Source organism: Vipera berus (assembly GCF_964194415.1).
Source record: "Vipera berus genome assembly, chromosome: Z".
NCBI lineage: Eukaryota > Metazoa > Chordata > Lepidosauria > Squamata > Viperidae > Vipera > Vipera berus.
In genome coordinates this window covers 59,722,174-59,737,468 of record NC_138205.1, presented here as the reverse complement: position 1 = coordinate 59,737,468, position 15,295 = coordinate 59,722,174, and the positions used below count along the sequence as shown (strand labels likewise).

Here is a 15,295-nt window from a genome sequence, read left to right as displayed (position 1 = left end):
TTTCAAGTGTGGCCTTACCAAGTCATTGTAAAGTGGTATTAACATTTCACATGATCTTGATTCTAGCCCTGTTAAAAATGACTGTTAAAAATGAATTGGAAATCCTATTTGTGCGGTAGTGATGAACATATTGGTAAGGTCTATAAAATGTTATTGAATTTGAATTTGGAAAGTGAATATGTAAAACATTGTATGATTCAGTGGGCAAGGAACTTTGGATATAATGTAAAGCTTGAACAATGGGAGAATATTTTTTATTTTTTTATTTTTATTACATTTATATCCCGCCCTTCTCCGAAGACTCAGGGCGGCTTACAAGCGTTAGCAGTAGCCTTCATTCTATGTATATGCCTGCTTATTAGGGCTTTCACACACACACCCAAGCGGCATTATTACAAAGTCAGCTTAATTGCCCCCAACAATCTGGGTCCTCATTTTACCTACCTCGGAAGGATGGAAGGCTGAGTCAACCTTGAGCCTGAATATGTGGATGAAAGGTTTAAAATTTAATTAAATTACAATTTAAAAGAAAAATTTTATAAGATGATAACACCAGGTAAGTTATCTAGAATGTATAAGGGTATAAGGCAGTGATGGCAAACCTTTTAGAGACCAAGTGCCCAAACTACAACCCAAAACCCACTTATATATCACAAAGTGCCAACACGGCAATTTAATCTGAATATGAGGTTTTAGTTTATAAAAAACAACTCATACATTAATACCTTTTGTCTTAAAAGAAAAAAACAATAACAAAGCTGTCAATGATACAAACAACTTTTTACTGAAAGGTAAAGGTCTGCATTCGACATGCTTTTGAACAATTCATGTAATTTTTTTCTGTTGTATGCTTGCTGATAATTTGTCTAACCTTGGCTTATACTTTGTAAGTTTGAGAGCAACACATGCAGCACTCAGATCTTCTGTTAGACTGTTTCTGGTGTCAGATTTGATATAACTCACAGCTAAAAACAGTGTGCTCACTCTGGAGGTTTGATCTGGCTAAGAAGGGGCTTGAGAAATGGCTTTTTCCTATGAAAACGTAGCCAAAGAGCGAGGCATGCATGCCCACAGAAAGGGCTCCGAGTGCCCCCTCTGGCACGTATGCCATAGGTTGGCCACCACTGGTATAAGGGTATGGAAAAAGTTCAGAGAAGAGCAACTAAGATGATCAAAGGGCTGGAGACTAAAACATATGAAGAGCGGCTGCAGGACTTGGGCTTGGCTAATCTAAAGGAAAGAAGAAATAGGGGTGACATGATAGCAGTATTCCAGTATTTGAGAGGCTGCCACAAAGAAGAGGGGATCAAATTATTCTCCAAAGCACCAGAAACAATGGTTAGAAACTGATCAAAGAGAAACAACCTGTAATTAAGGAGAAACTTCCTAACAGTGAGGACAATTAATCAGTGGAACAGCTTGCCTTCAGAAATTGTGGGCGCTCCGTCACTGGAGATTTTTAAGAAGAGACTGGACACTCATTTGTCGGACATGGTATAGGTTCTCCTGCTTGAGCAAGAGGCTGGACTAGAAGACCTCCAACATCCCTTCCAGATCTATTCTATTCTATTTCAACTGAATGTTAAAAATGCAAATGTAAAGAAGGGACTTCTATCATTTATGGTGGACATGTAATAAAGCAAAGAAATATTAGAGTGGCATTCATATTCTTTTTTATAGATATTTTATTGGTTTTTAACTGTAACAATCTCCAGTGCCTGGTGTACAGGACAATAATAATTAATAAACAATAATAATTAAATTTGATAATTCCATAATTAATATATTAATTAATGATACATTTCTTTGATCTTCCCTTCTCCCATTTGTATTCTCCTTCTTCAACCTTAGCCAAAAATATAATTAATATTTTCAATATACAAATAATTAGATATAGGCATTTTTATATTTATACAAATAATAATAATCTCTCTATATAAAATCTTTTGCAGCTTATATTATTCTCATAACCATCATCTCATTAGTTCAGCATACCTCCTAGTTTTATAATTTTTTGTTCGCTTAAATTCCCTTATATTCAATCCAATTCCTATCAGTTAGTCATCTGTCCAAATTTTCCCATTTGGGTACATGCTCCCAATATTTTATATCATGCATTATAAAAAATACTATACTTTTTATCTACCTTATAATATCTAGATATAACATCCTTTTAAATCAATTTATATTTCATTTATATATTAATAAAAGTTACATCAACCTACTCTTTTAACATTTTATATATTATAAAACAATACTATATTACTTAAATCTCTTCTTCTTATGCTAAATAATTTTCCAAGTTGATGTAATCCGCTTATCCAGCAGTTCCTGTATTTTTACAAATGTTGTTGGGAATGAAGTAAGTAAGATGGATATTTTGTCTCCCAAACTTTGATGGTTCTCTTGATAATTCCATTTTTCTTGTTGTATCAGAACCTTGAAGATTTTTTCCTGTTTGTGTCAAATTGTAATTCTTTTCCTTTGTTGTTTCATCAATTTGATCATACTCTTCTAATTTGTACTCTGCTGTCTGATTTATTTGTGCCTTTGTTGTTATTTCCGGGGTATTTTTAATTGTAAATTTAGATTGGAAATATGCTTATTTAAATCATCAAAGTTGTTTCAGATTTCCTCATGGTTTAAGTCTATTGTCATTTGTATTTGTCCTAATATTACATATATTTCTTCCTGGAAAGTATTTATCTTGCCTTGAAGTATTGCTTCTGGAGCAGTGGCATAGCGTGGGGGGTGCAGGGGGGGCCGGCCGCACCGGGCGCAACATCTGGGGGGGCGCGCTCGCACTGAGCTGCTCGGTAGCCACCGAGGCTCTGTGTCATTTCTGTCCGCGCCGCGGGCTGCGAAGAGGCGGGGCGGGGCCAGGCCGCCGACATACACGCCGTCCAGTGACAGGCGCCGCACGCGGGCCCAACCAGGAGAGGCCCCCTGCTGCAGAGGCCCTCCCCCTCTCCCGGCCCCCGCCCCCTCCCGTGTCTCCTTCATCCGCTCCGGGAGAGCGAGCCAGAAAGGGTAGTGGACGGACGGACGGGCGTGCGGGAGGGCGGTGGCAGGGTGACTTTGGATTCCAGTTCCGCGAAGGAAGAAACTGGGGTCCCTTCTTTCTCAACGCACCGGACTGCTCCAGAATAAGAGCCTTCCTTAAAAGTCGGCCGGTTCGGCTCCGTGATAGCCGGCGATGGAAAATATCTGGTCCAAACCCAAAACCCGAAGTGAACAAGTGCACGCGGTCTCACGCCTGCGCTTCCTGCTTGGAGAGCGCCGCGGGACTCTGCGCGGACTACCTGTGGCGAGAAATCAGTGAAAAAGGCTCGTCAGGGACCGAGAAGGAGTTCTAGATGCAAAGCTCCGCAAAGGGGGCGGGAAAGAGTCCGAAACGTGGGTTCGTTGCTGAACGCAGTGCTCAGGGAGCCCCAAGGGCTGCACAGAGTTGGCTTGGCTCCGCTCTCGAGCTGCTCTTTCTTGCAAAGCGAAATGAGTCCGGCAGGTGAGATGGGCGGCCACATAAACTGAATAAAATAAATAGAAGCGGCCAACTCTCCGCCCAGGCTCAGGACAACCGCAAGCGCCCCGCAGGCGCCCTGGCAGGTTTGGCCGAGCGAAGACGGACCCGCTGGCCGGCCGGCCTAGCTTCGTGCGCATGCGTGGCTTTATTTAGCGGGGCTCACGTGCGAGCTTGAATGCAGCGGCTCTTGCAGGTCAGAGCCCCGCCCAGCCGCCCTCGAGAGGGACCCGGAAGCATCCCGCATGCGCGCGACTCTTCTTGGAAAGTCTACGCCGCTGCGGGGGCGCGTCTTTTCAGCAGTGCCGTGACGTCACCGCCCGCCCGCCCCTCTATTTCCGCTTCCGGTTGCCTTGCCCCGCCCCGGGTGCTGACAACCCACGCTACGCCACTGTTCTGGAGGCCCTTGATTTTCCAGGCTAAGTCTTTCAGGAGAAAATACTGAATGTGGCATCCCGTCATTTTTTGATATGTATGTGATACCCTTCAAATAATTTTTCATCAATATTTTAATCCAAAAGACAATTTATCAGTCAGTCAAAATTACAGTTCAGTATGTTAAGCCAGGGCTTTTCAACCTTTTCACCCATTGTACCACTTTTCCGATATGGCAACATCCGAGTATCACCAGTTGCCTAGCAAGGCGTCAAAAACTTGATGACCAAAAAAAAAAAAGAAGGAAAAAGATGATGAAGTACAGGTAGTCCTCGACTTACAACAGTTCACTTAGTGACTGTTCAAAGTTACAATGGCACTGAAAAAAGTGCCCCCCAAGCCACAGCCAAGCAAGACAAATGCCTGTCCGCCCAGCGGTGCTCTTCCTCCTGTCTGAGGCTTTCATTGTTGTGAGCATTTCTGTTGAGGATTGTCAGCAGGGATGGTGCTGTTTGGTTGGCTGGGTGGTTGCAGCAGGTTTTGATCACTTCACATAACCCTGGGATACTGTGACCGTCATAAATATGAATCAGTTGCCAAGCATCTGAATGTAAATCAAGAGCCTTGGTGGAGCAGTGGGCTAATGCCTCCTTAAGTAACACCAGCTGCCTGCAATTAGTGCAGGTTTGCATCCCACCAGGCTCAAGGTTGACTCAGCCTTCCATCCTTCCGAGGTAGGTAAAATGAGGACCCAGATTGTTGGGGGCAATAAGCTGACTTTGTAAAAATTCCGCTTGGGGGAGCCCGAAAGCCCTAATAAGCAGGTATATACATAGAATGAAGACTATTGCTAAGCACATTGTGCTTTAGATTGTAAGCCGCCCTGAGTCTTCGGAGAAGGGCGGGGTATACCGTAATCTTGACAGTTTTTTAGTTCCTAAATTTGTCCAGACTGAAGTATTTAAAATCAAATTTTAATATATTTCTTCCCTCTTTTCATATTAATTCACCACTTCCATCTGTTAAGGGATTGAGAATATAGTCCCCTCCCTTCAGTTCTGGAGGTTTTCTTGCTTTGGTGATCTTTTCAAGGATTTAGACAGTAGATAGAAGAAAGAAGATCAGTACTCTCACCAGTTCCAAGCATGATGTTCACTGATGTTTAGGTTCGTGGTCTGTGACTTCAGCTGCAAGCAGCTTGGGCTAGACGCTGATCTCACACTAGCCTTCTTCCTGTCGAGTTTGAAGGGCTTTCCCCAGATCAAACAAAGCAATTGCCATCGTGAGTGTGTCTGTGTTTTACAGAGAGGTTGAGCCAGCAGGAAAGCAAAAGTGTGGGGAATGGGGAGCATTGCAGAGTAAGGAAACTTACAAAAAGGAGATCTCTCTGTTTCTCTCTCACACACACACGTGCTGCATCGGGCAGGGGATGTGCAAGCAGGCAAGAGAGCAAACTTGCAGATTGGCTTTGTGGTCTATTCTTGCCGCCTCCCCTCCCTAAAATCCAGGCAATAGTAGAACTCTTTGGATTGAATGGGAAGTTGAGGAATTGGTGTGAGTTGAAATTAAAAAGCTGAGTTAACTCCCCCCCACAATTATTTTGTTGGAGATGTGGAAAATGTTTTTTGCTTCTACTTCCTCTCATCTGCTCTTTTATAATTTAATCCAGCCTTACCCAAACTAATATCTTTTGGGTGTCATGGACCACAGTTTCCATCATCCTGTGACTATGCTGGCTAGAAATGGAATGCCTTATTTTCTCTGCAGTATGCACCTAGGAGGCAGTAGGTCTGTGGGAATTAGATGTATTTAAGCATTTGTTTCTTCTGCCTAATTTATTAAATCAACGTCTAATTCAAAATTAAATGTTTCTGAGAAATCCAGGGTGGTTTACCAAAAAACTCTCAAAGGCAGCTATTGTAAAGCATCACCAACACTGCTTAAAACAAAATTAAAAGTGTGTATTTTAAGAAAGAAAAATATTAGTAGTATTTTACTTAGTGCTGTTTAATCATAAAATGTGTTGTTGTTCTATATATGCCTGGCTGAACAGTGTGCTTGGAGTTGCCTCTAAACAGGTGAGGGATGCACTGTTCATATTTTCCTTGGGAGAAAGTTCTATAATTGAGGTGCTGTCTCTGAGAAGGCTCTGCATGTGGCCACTGTTCTATAAACCAAACCAGGGGGACCATCTAGTCTAAATGGATGGTAAACAAAGATGATTAGGGGCTGGAGGCTAAAACATATGATAAATGTTTGTGGGAATTGGGTATGTCTAGCTTAGTGAAAAGGACTGGAGTGGTGACATGATAGCAGTGTTCCAATATTTGATGGGGTGCCACAGAGAAGAAAAGGTCAACCTATTTTCCAAAGCATCAGAAGGAAATAATAGATGGAAACTAATCAAGAATAAAACCAGCCCAGAACTAAGAACTTGTGAAAAAAACTAACCAGTGGAAAGACTTGCCTTCAGAAGTTGTGGCTGCTCTATCACTGGAGGCTTTTAAGAAGAGATTGGATATTCCATTGTCTGAAATGGTATAGGTATAGGGAGTTGGACTAAAGACCTCAAAGGTCTCTTCCAACTCTCTTATTCTTTGAGAGAAGTGCTGCCAAATTCTTCCCTTCCCCTCGTCCATTCCTGGGCACAGAGAGAGGGAGGGAGGGGAAAAAGGAAGGAAGGAGGGGAGGGAAACAGGAAGACGGAAAGGGAAGGAAGGAAGGAGATGGGAATGAAAAGGAGGGAGGGAAGGAGGGGAGGGAGGGAGGGAGAGAGGGGAGGGAGGGAGGGAGGGAGGGAGGAAGGAAGGAAGGAAGATTGGAATGAGAGGAAGTCCTGCCTTAACACTTGGCCACCAGCAGCCCTGTTGCCCTTTTGCCATCTCCTGGTGGTCTCCTGGAGGATGCTTTGGTTACAATAGAGAGGGAGTTGGCCTCCCTGTGACCCACACACTTTGCCCTCCTGCACCCACCATAAGCAACCTGACCATGGAGAGTGAGCACAGCAGCAACAGCCTGGAAGAGGAGGTAAGCTGGGTGCTTCCTCGGGGAAGTGCGGCTAGGCTAGGCAGGGCTGTGGTGTCCTGATGCTGTGGGAGCTCAAGGGCCAGGCTGGGCGCTTGACCTCCGCTGCCAAGGGCTCCAGGCAATTCATGCCACCATCCAGGGGCCCTCTGCATGGCCTGAGGCTCGGTGAAGCTCCTCCAGTGGACCATGCCCCAGTGCTCGCTCCGGTCCCACCCCTTCCTCCGCCAGAGACCCTCAGGTCTACCTCAGGCCTGCCCAGGTCTTCACTGGTGCCCCTGATGCAAGTGATGTTGAGCTGGCCACGCCCACCCAGTAGGCCACACCCATGCCAGCCACGCCCACCCAGTATGCTGTACCCACCCTGACGACAACCACAATGTTGATGCAGCCCTCAATGAAATTGAGTTTGACACCCCTGCTCTACTGCATCAAAGGGAGTCGGAAGTCAATGCCTTTTCTTTTTTCGTTCTTCTCTACGCTTTTCTTTTTTCCTTCCCCTATTTTTCCTACTATTTGCTTTTGTATTTTATATTATAAACTAATAAAAAGGATTGACATGGCACAAAAAGGGATCAGTAGGCATCTTTGAATCTGCTGGCAATACACGTAGTCCTCAATTTACAACAGTTTGTTTACTGACTGTTCAAAATTACAAGGGCACTGGACAAAGTGACTTTTGGCCATTTTTCACACTTATGACCCTTACAGCATTCCCATGGTCACATGATCAAAATTCAGATGCTTGTTGGTTCATATTTATGATGGTTGCAGTGTCCTGGATCATGTGATCACCTTTGCAAGCAAAGTCAATGGGGAAGCCACATTCACTTAACAAACGAATTACTAACTGAACAACTTTAATAATTCCTTTAACAACTGTGGCAAGAAATGTGATAACGTGGGACAAAACTCACATAATAAATGTCTCTTAGCAACATAAATTTTGGGCTCCATTGTGGTCGTAAGTCAAGGACTAATGAGCAAGACAAATAGTGCTCTGAAGCAGCAACAAACCCCATTATTTAAAATATAGCAAGATGTAACAACAAAGGTGTACAAGAATAAATGTCAGGCTAAAAGATACAGAGAAAGGATGGCCTAAAACTATCTAAAATAGCATTTGCTGTACTCTGAATGATGGTTTTGATTTTAACCATTTTTTTAGCACAGTAGAAGATGCAATCTTTTAATGCTTGACTCCAACTATAAAACCCCACGTAAATGGCAAGGGAGACTGCTAGTCCTTCCTAGGCCCCATCATTACCATCTATACATTGCAAATTAATAGGTGATCGTTGTTCTTCTTTATAAGTGGGGAAGTTTACTATAATCAAAGTCACATCTTATTGTCATCTCATTTGATTGGAACATTTGGTTCAAACTTACTACTAGAGCTATTTATCCTAGGATTAACATGTTTTTTCTGATATAGACACAGAATATTGGCTCAATGTATTCTATACAGACAGGACATAGAACACTATTTTCCATGCTCTTTGCTTAACCAGAATACTCCTCTTTGAACTGGAATAATTTATTCATTGGCATCCTTCAGTCTCAAGAGACTATGGTATCGTGCTCTAGAAAGAGGTCCTAAAGCAGCATCTGGTGTGGCTAAAAAGGCCAATTTGAGAGAGGCAGTCCCTTCCACACTGAGGGCAGACACAATCTGTCCCCTGTCCAGCCCCCAGATTTCTCTGGTTCCGGGACTGCCTATTTGCCTCAGCCTTCCGCACAAGTGTCTCTTCGAATTGGAGAAGGCCATGCTGCATCCTTAGCCTCCAAGCTGAGCGATCAGAGGTCAAGGTTTCCCAGCTGTTAATGTTCATTCCCAAGGTCTTTAGATCCCTCTTGCAGATATCCTTATATCGCAACTCTAGTCTCCCTCTGGGGCGCTTTCCCTGCACTAGTTCTCCATACAGGAGTTCTTTCAGAATCCGACCATCAGCCATTCTCACGACATGCCCAAGCCAACGTAGACGTCACTGTTTCAATAGTGTATACATGCTAGAAATTCCACCACATTCCAGGACTGCAATATTTGGAACTTTGTCATGCCAGGTGATGCCAAGAATACGTCGGAGACAGCACATATGAAAGGTGTTTAACTTTCTCTCCTGCCATGCATAAAGGGTCTAAGACTTACTGCAGTACAAGTGTGTGCTCAGGATGCAGGCTCTATAGACCTGGATCTTTGTATGTTCTGTCAGCTTTTTATTAACCCATACTCTCTTTGTAAGTCTGGAAAATGTGGTGGACGCTTTACCAATACGTTTATTCAGCTCAGTATCTAAAGAGAGTGTGTTGGAGATGGTTGAGCAGAGATACACAAAGTCATAAACAACCTCCAGTTCTTGTGCAGAGATTGTAATACAGGGAGGTGAACCCACACCCTGACCCATGACTTGTGTTTTTTTCAGGAACTGGAAACACTGTGACTTTTAATCACTGATCCTAGAATCTGTTTAATAAAGGATGGTTGGATTCCTATTGCTATTGGAAATATTATTTTAAAAATTGGAACATAAACTCAAATGAATTCCATTGTCCCTTTATTGCCGTATAGTGGACTGAAATCAGTAAGTCTGCTAATATTTATTTATTCACAACAATTATGTCAGAACAATCACTCAGTGTTAAAGATGCCTCTATTTGTTTTGTTTTGCTTTACTACTCATAGAATTTGGAATCTGTCAAGGAATCAAGAATTGAGGCATGGTGGTTGACAAAAATTATGCAATATTGGAAGCAAAAATGTGTACTAAATTTGCAGGACTAATGATGCATTGTCATCATTTGATTTTTGTTTCAATAAAAGGAAAAGGAAAAAGACTTTTGAGCAATGTCAAAGCTATCCAAAAATATATTATTAAGTTCTTTTACGTTCTCCTGGACAAATATTTAGGGATAGAAAAATATAAAAGGTGAGATGAACATACAGACTCTGCATTATTAATATATACCTCACTTTTATAAGAGATTAGTATCACCATGAAAACTTAAAATAAATAATATTGTGTAGGAGTACAAAATTGAGAATATAAAATAAAAGCCTGGGAAATTAAATTTACATCATGGGTTAAGAAGCAGTTACGGGAGACAGATTAGCATGAGTAACTGTCCAGTGTTTGCTCTGCAGAATATTTGCTTTTATATTCAATCATCAGCTGAGTCAAATATATTTTCCTTTTCTGGATCCCTGGTATCACTTGAAATTTAGGAGAACCAAATTTCAATAATATAAACTATGGATTAAACTTTTCTCAGATAAATGTTTATGATTCTTCTTGAACTTCTCAAAAAAAATTATAACAAGTTATAATTAAATGTATTTATACTCCAACTCTCTCTGACATTTCAGCAACATAAAAACTGTAAATAAAAATACTGAAGAGTTTACAAATACAGAATTAATCTTTTGTGCAGTTATCTTCAACAGGCAAACCTCCTTCCTGCTCAAAATAAAGATTTCTGAATCAAGCTAAGCTTTCTAGTTGAAGTAGGAAACTGTCTGAGCAAAATAAATACTTGTTTGACAGGAGCAAACAAATAAACTGATTTACAGATAAGTCATATTACTGTGTTTACAGATCAAGAACTTTGATAAAAGTGTTCAGAGAAACAGGTAAAAAATATTTAACTGATGTGGGGCGGGAACTGTCATTTGCTCATTCTTCAAACAGCAAGGAGGTTTGTCATGTAGTCCTTAGCTGTGGAATATTGACCTCAAATACAGGCACATTTAAGGTAAACAAATATTCTCAGTAATAGCTTTTAATATATTTACATCAATCTTATAGTGAATACATTTGAGTTCATAGTATAGCAGAGCATACTTAGCCTGGAATATGTGACATCTCCAAATGCCCTGAAAAAGCAACAGTTTAACAGAACAGAGGCAAAATGAAGCATTATTTACTTTTCTTCCTTCCTTTTTTAAAAAAATAACAAGTATAGGTGATATAGAGACCAACTCTCAGGCACATCAAAATTGTTAATGCATTAGCTGATTACCCATTTTGCCACATCCCCTTTGAAATCCTTCTGGTCAAGAATTGCCTATTAACTCAGTTTTGGAGACAGCATGGGAGAGTAATAGTATCTAAAGATGAGTCATGAAGAACCCTTATAACTACTTGGGCACTATCTTGGGATACGCATATCACCCCAGGTGTAAGATCTGAAAAAACTGACTGTATTGTAAATTAAACAGAAATGGAACTAAGCAAAATCAAGAGAAAAATGTAAATTTTTAAGTATAATCTGTTCTTTACTTCCATAAAAACGATTGTATAACTAAGATGTGAAAATTTATTACGTTCAAACTTAGCAAAAAAGTTTGCAAAAAATCACATGCAAAAATACAAAATCAAGGTTTTACTCGACATTTTAATAAATGGTAAATCTATCTTAACACTATCTGCCTGGCAGTTTTATTTATTTATTTATTTATTTTATTATATTTATATACCGCCCTTTCCCGAAGGACTCAGGGCGGTTTACAGGGTGATTAAACCAAAAAATACAAAAGTTAAAAACAATTTAAAAAATTATATCCGTCCCTGAACAAATAAAACCCCAGTTAAAATTAAAATTAAAATTCTCAGCCTGGGCCAGAGAGCTCGAAGAGCCAGGTCTTCAGGTCCAGGCGGAATAAATGGAGGTCGGGGGCAGTCCTAAGCTCCACTGGCAACTGGTTCCAAAGGGCAGGCGCACCCACTGAGAAGGCCCTATCCCTGGGTATTGTCCGCCGGCAATCTCTTACCGGTGGTACCCTGAGAAGACCCTCCCTGTGGGAGCGCACTGGACGAAGGGAGCTTGATGCCAGCAGCAGGTGTTCCCTCAGATATCCCGGACCCAAGCCATTTAGGGCTTTATAGGTCATCACCAGCACCTTGAATCTCACCCAGAGGGCAACCGGGAGCCAATGCAGCTTGCAGAGTAGAGGTGTTACATGGGAGTATCAGGAAACCCCCATCACAACTCGCGCGGCCGCATTGTGCACCAGCTGAAGCCTCCGAGTGGTCCTCAAGGGCAGCCCCATGTAGAGAGCGTTGCAGTAGTCTAAACAGGAGGTGGCGAGCACGTGAGTGACTGTGCGTAGGGCATCTCGGTCCAGATAGGGTCGCAACTGGTGCACCAGGCGAACCTGGGCAAAAGCCCCCCTGGTCACGGCTCCTATATGGTCTTCAAAATTGAGTCGTGAATCCAGGAGGACGCCCAAGTTGCGAGCCCTATCAACGGGGGGTAACACCTCACCCCCCATCGTTAAAGGTGGAATAGTCAGGTTAGCCCGAGATACCGATATGCACAGCCACTCAGTCTTGGAGGGATTGAGACAAAGCCTGTTTCTCCCCATCCAGACCTGGACCACCTCCAGGCAACGGGACATCACGGCGAGGGCATCACTGGGTTGGTTCGGGGTGGAAAGAAAAAGTTGGGTATCATCAGCATACTGATGATACCCCACCCCGAAACCACGAATGATCACAGTGTTTTATTGGTATAAAAGAAGAAGAAAAACCAACTTCTTTTAAAATCATAATTCCAATTTTGGAACGAAAGCAACTTTGGGAAGTCAGCCCCCCCCGAAGAAAATATTTGGGGGGATATTAAAAAAGCAGTATATTTCCCCTCAGTAATAATAGAAAAATCTTACAAACGAGCCCCCAGAAACCAGCTCCCAGTCTCTCAGCCTCAAATAGAAATTCAGGAAACCACTTTTTTTTAGAAATGCAGCAAAACTGATAGCTAACAATAGTAGTGATAGAATTAGAACCAGCAACCCTCACCCCAAAATCCAACACAGAACATAAGCCATCAGCCACAATAGAAATTGCCCAACACTCTTTTAGAACACAAAAGCCCACCATTCCAAACACAAAACCCCCAAAAATGTATAAAAACCCACCTAACCCAACCCCACTTGGTCAGCTACTCCTTGTGATTCTGCAACTCAATAATTTGGACCTTCTTTCCTAAAGCAGTCTCCATTTTCTTATTCCTAGCTTGGACTGGAGCTGAAGATTTTTCTTTCAACACAACTAATAAAAACTGAATTATAAAGTATTTATCTTCATTTTCAGAAAACTATTCAATCTGCTTACATTAAAATACGTTAGTGACATTTATTCAATGATACTCAACTTTGTTCACTAAGGCATACTCCTAGATACTGAGATTTTGTGATTTCTGAGATTTATTGTTGAGAACAGTAAAGAAATCTGCATCTATCTCTAAAACACTCTAAGCACGGCCAAAGGCAAATGATAATAGAGGAGAGAGGATTTCAAAGTGCTTGTCTTTTTAAAATGTTTTTTTTCTAAATAAACACAAATATATATGCATATATGTTACCAGGTTTCTGTGCATGAAGGCCTTCTCAGATTTCCCCTTCCTGTCTCCTCGATGCTGCCGATATCCTCTTCTTGGTTTAGATACAAAAGGAAGCAAAGATGTTAGCTTGACAATAAACGTCCCAGCAATTTACATGCACACTAGCGGTCGTAGATTTAGAATTAGAGGGGCGTAAGCTGGATCCAAAAGAATGTTTGACTTGTAGGTGTTATTACTACTTCTGAAAACCCAGTAATGGGGCAGAAAGGAAAAAAAACGTTCTGCAATTGCAAAGCCAGTGTCTTAGATTTGAAAGACAATAGCAATCTTTATCTAATAATGCACCACCATTACCGGCATTTATTTTCTGCTCCCGCTCCAAAACTGGGGTGGAAGGGTAGACCTCTTTGTTCCTCCCAGTCACACTATTAGCTCCCCTTTCCTGCTCTTCTCAAATTCCGACACGGTGAGATAGCTTATGGAAGATCGACTGTTTACCAAAAATCTACAATCTTCTGCGCACTAAAGCGAATAGCAAATGCAAGTGTATGTAATTGTGAGCAAAAAGAACGCAGTTTGCTTCTATTTCCCTATTAGTTTGATTACGACACCACCCTTCGTTAGAACAATAAAATATAATTGTGTAATGCCGTTCCCTCTCTTGGTTATCCAGTTAGGGTTTTCCATCTAGCTCATGGTAATTATCCCGACAAAAGTAGGAAGAGCAACCTGCGCGTGCGCAACTGGCGGACGGCGGCTTATGGGGTGTTTTTGAAGCAGAGCGGGCGAGTTTTGGGTTTACAAGCAGGAGCTTCGTTCGCTCCGTTGTCTGCGGTTCTTCGGAGGGCTTGAAGAACCTGGATCAAGAGTCTGTCCTATTCTCAGCTATGAATCTTTCCTCCTCTCTGATGTTGGTTGTTTCCTTACAAATGTTGTATTACCGGAGTAGGTAATCTTAACTACTGAGTATTAAAGATATCTGTAATAAAATATTTGCAAGCAACCAGCCAACATTTAGGCAAATATGAGTTTAGAAGCTGACTTATCAGAAATGTAGCACTTCTAAAAATAGAGACTTTGTTTAGCTAACTTAACAAACAAATCTCTACAGTGGCGTAGCGTGGGTTGTCAGCACCCGGGGCAAGGCAAGTAATTTGCGCCCCCTAACCCGTGGATTTCAGCACTCGAGTCTGCCGCAGGGAGCCCCGCATCCTGGGTGTCCGCTGCACCCCCCACCCACGCCTCCCCCGGGAAAAGGGGGAAGGTCCGGCATCCCCTCCCTCACGTGCCCGAGGCCGTGCCAGGAGGCGGGCGGCGCAGCGGAGGATATACAGAACATTCAAATAGAAGGAAAATATGTGCATCAATAAGACAAAACCAGATTTACATATATTATTCCCCTCCACTTGAATATTCATAAATATATTGGAGCAATATTACTTTCCTTCCCTTACGAAGTAGGCCCAAAATTTATGAAGTTCTACTTCTATTTACAACCAATTTGACCTTAATCTACTTGGTAGATAGAGAGGCAAAGTAGTTAACAGGTGAACCAACAGCAAAGTTAAAATGTCAAAGCACTTTGTTAATAATCTATATTCTATTTTACTTCTATAAAGCCTCAAACAGCTTCTTATTTACAGTAAGTTACACAGTGCCTGCTCATTTCTGTATCTGTCAACTGCCCCACTCTGATAGTCAACAAGAGAAACTCCTGGGTTTATTTTTTCCTCCAAGAGAAAACGGTACTGAAAAGCCATGTGGGTACAGAAGTGGGAAATCCAGTTCTAACATTTTGCTTGTAAAAGTCATAAAACAAATTCCTCCTTTCTTCCCTGGATCTCCCACTGTCCTTTCAACATCAATCAGTTGCATTTGAGTTGTTTTGAGAACGATCTCAGAGAAGTGGAGGCAATTAGAGCTCCCAGACCTGTCACTTGACCTAAAATTATTTTATTTCCTCCGAACATGGGAACGGGGGTGCCCAACCTTCCGGGAAACACCAGGATCTCCCAGGCGGGGAGCCGGGCTGCGCCA

At 42.1% G+C, this 15,295-nt stretch overlaps 1 protein-coding gene across 3 annotated transcripts in view; it reads right to left on the bottom strand.

Annotated features, from left to right (window-relative positions):
* The window catches only part of MSANTD3 (Myb/SANT DNA binding domain containing 3), a 110,741-nt gene extending 97,006 nt beyond the window's left edge, over positions 1-13,735 (bottom strand). For 2 of the 3 annotated variants that reach the window (XM_081345348.1, XM_081345349.1), the window contains exons 1-2: positions 13,613-13,735; positions 13,280-13,349 (exon numbers count right to left, since the gene is read on the bottom strand). The gene's annotated coding sequence lies outside the window, so the exon portion shown is untranslated. Of the gene's footprint in view, positions 1-13,279 lie in introns of all 3 variants that reach the window. The other variant, XM_081345347.1, reaches the window with a different exon arrangement.
* Positions 13,736-15,295: the final 1,560 nt, after the last annotated feature.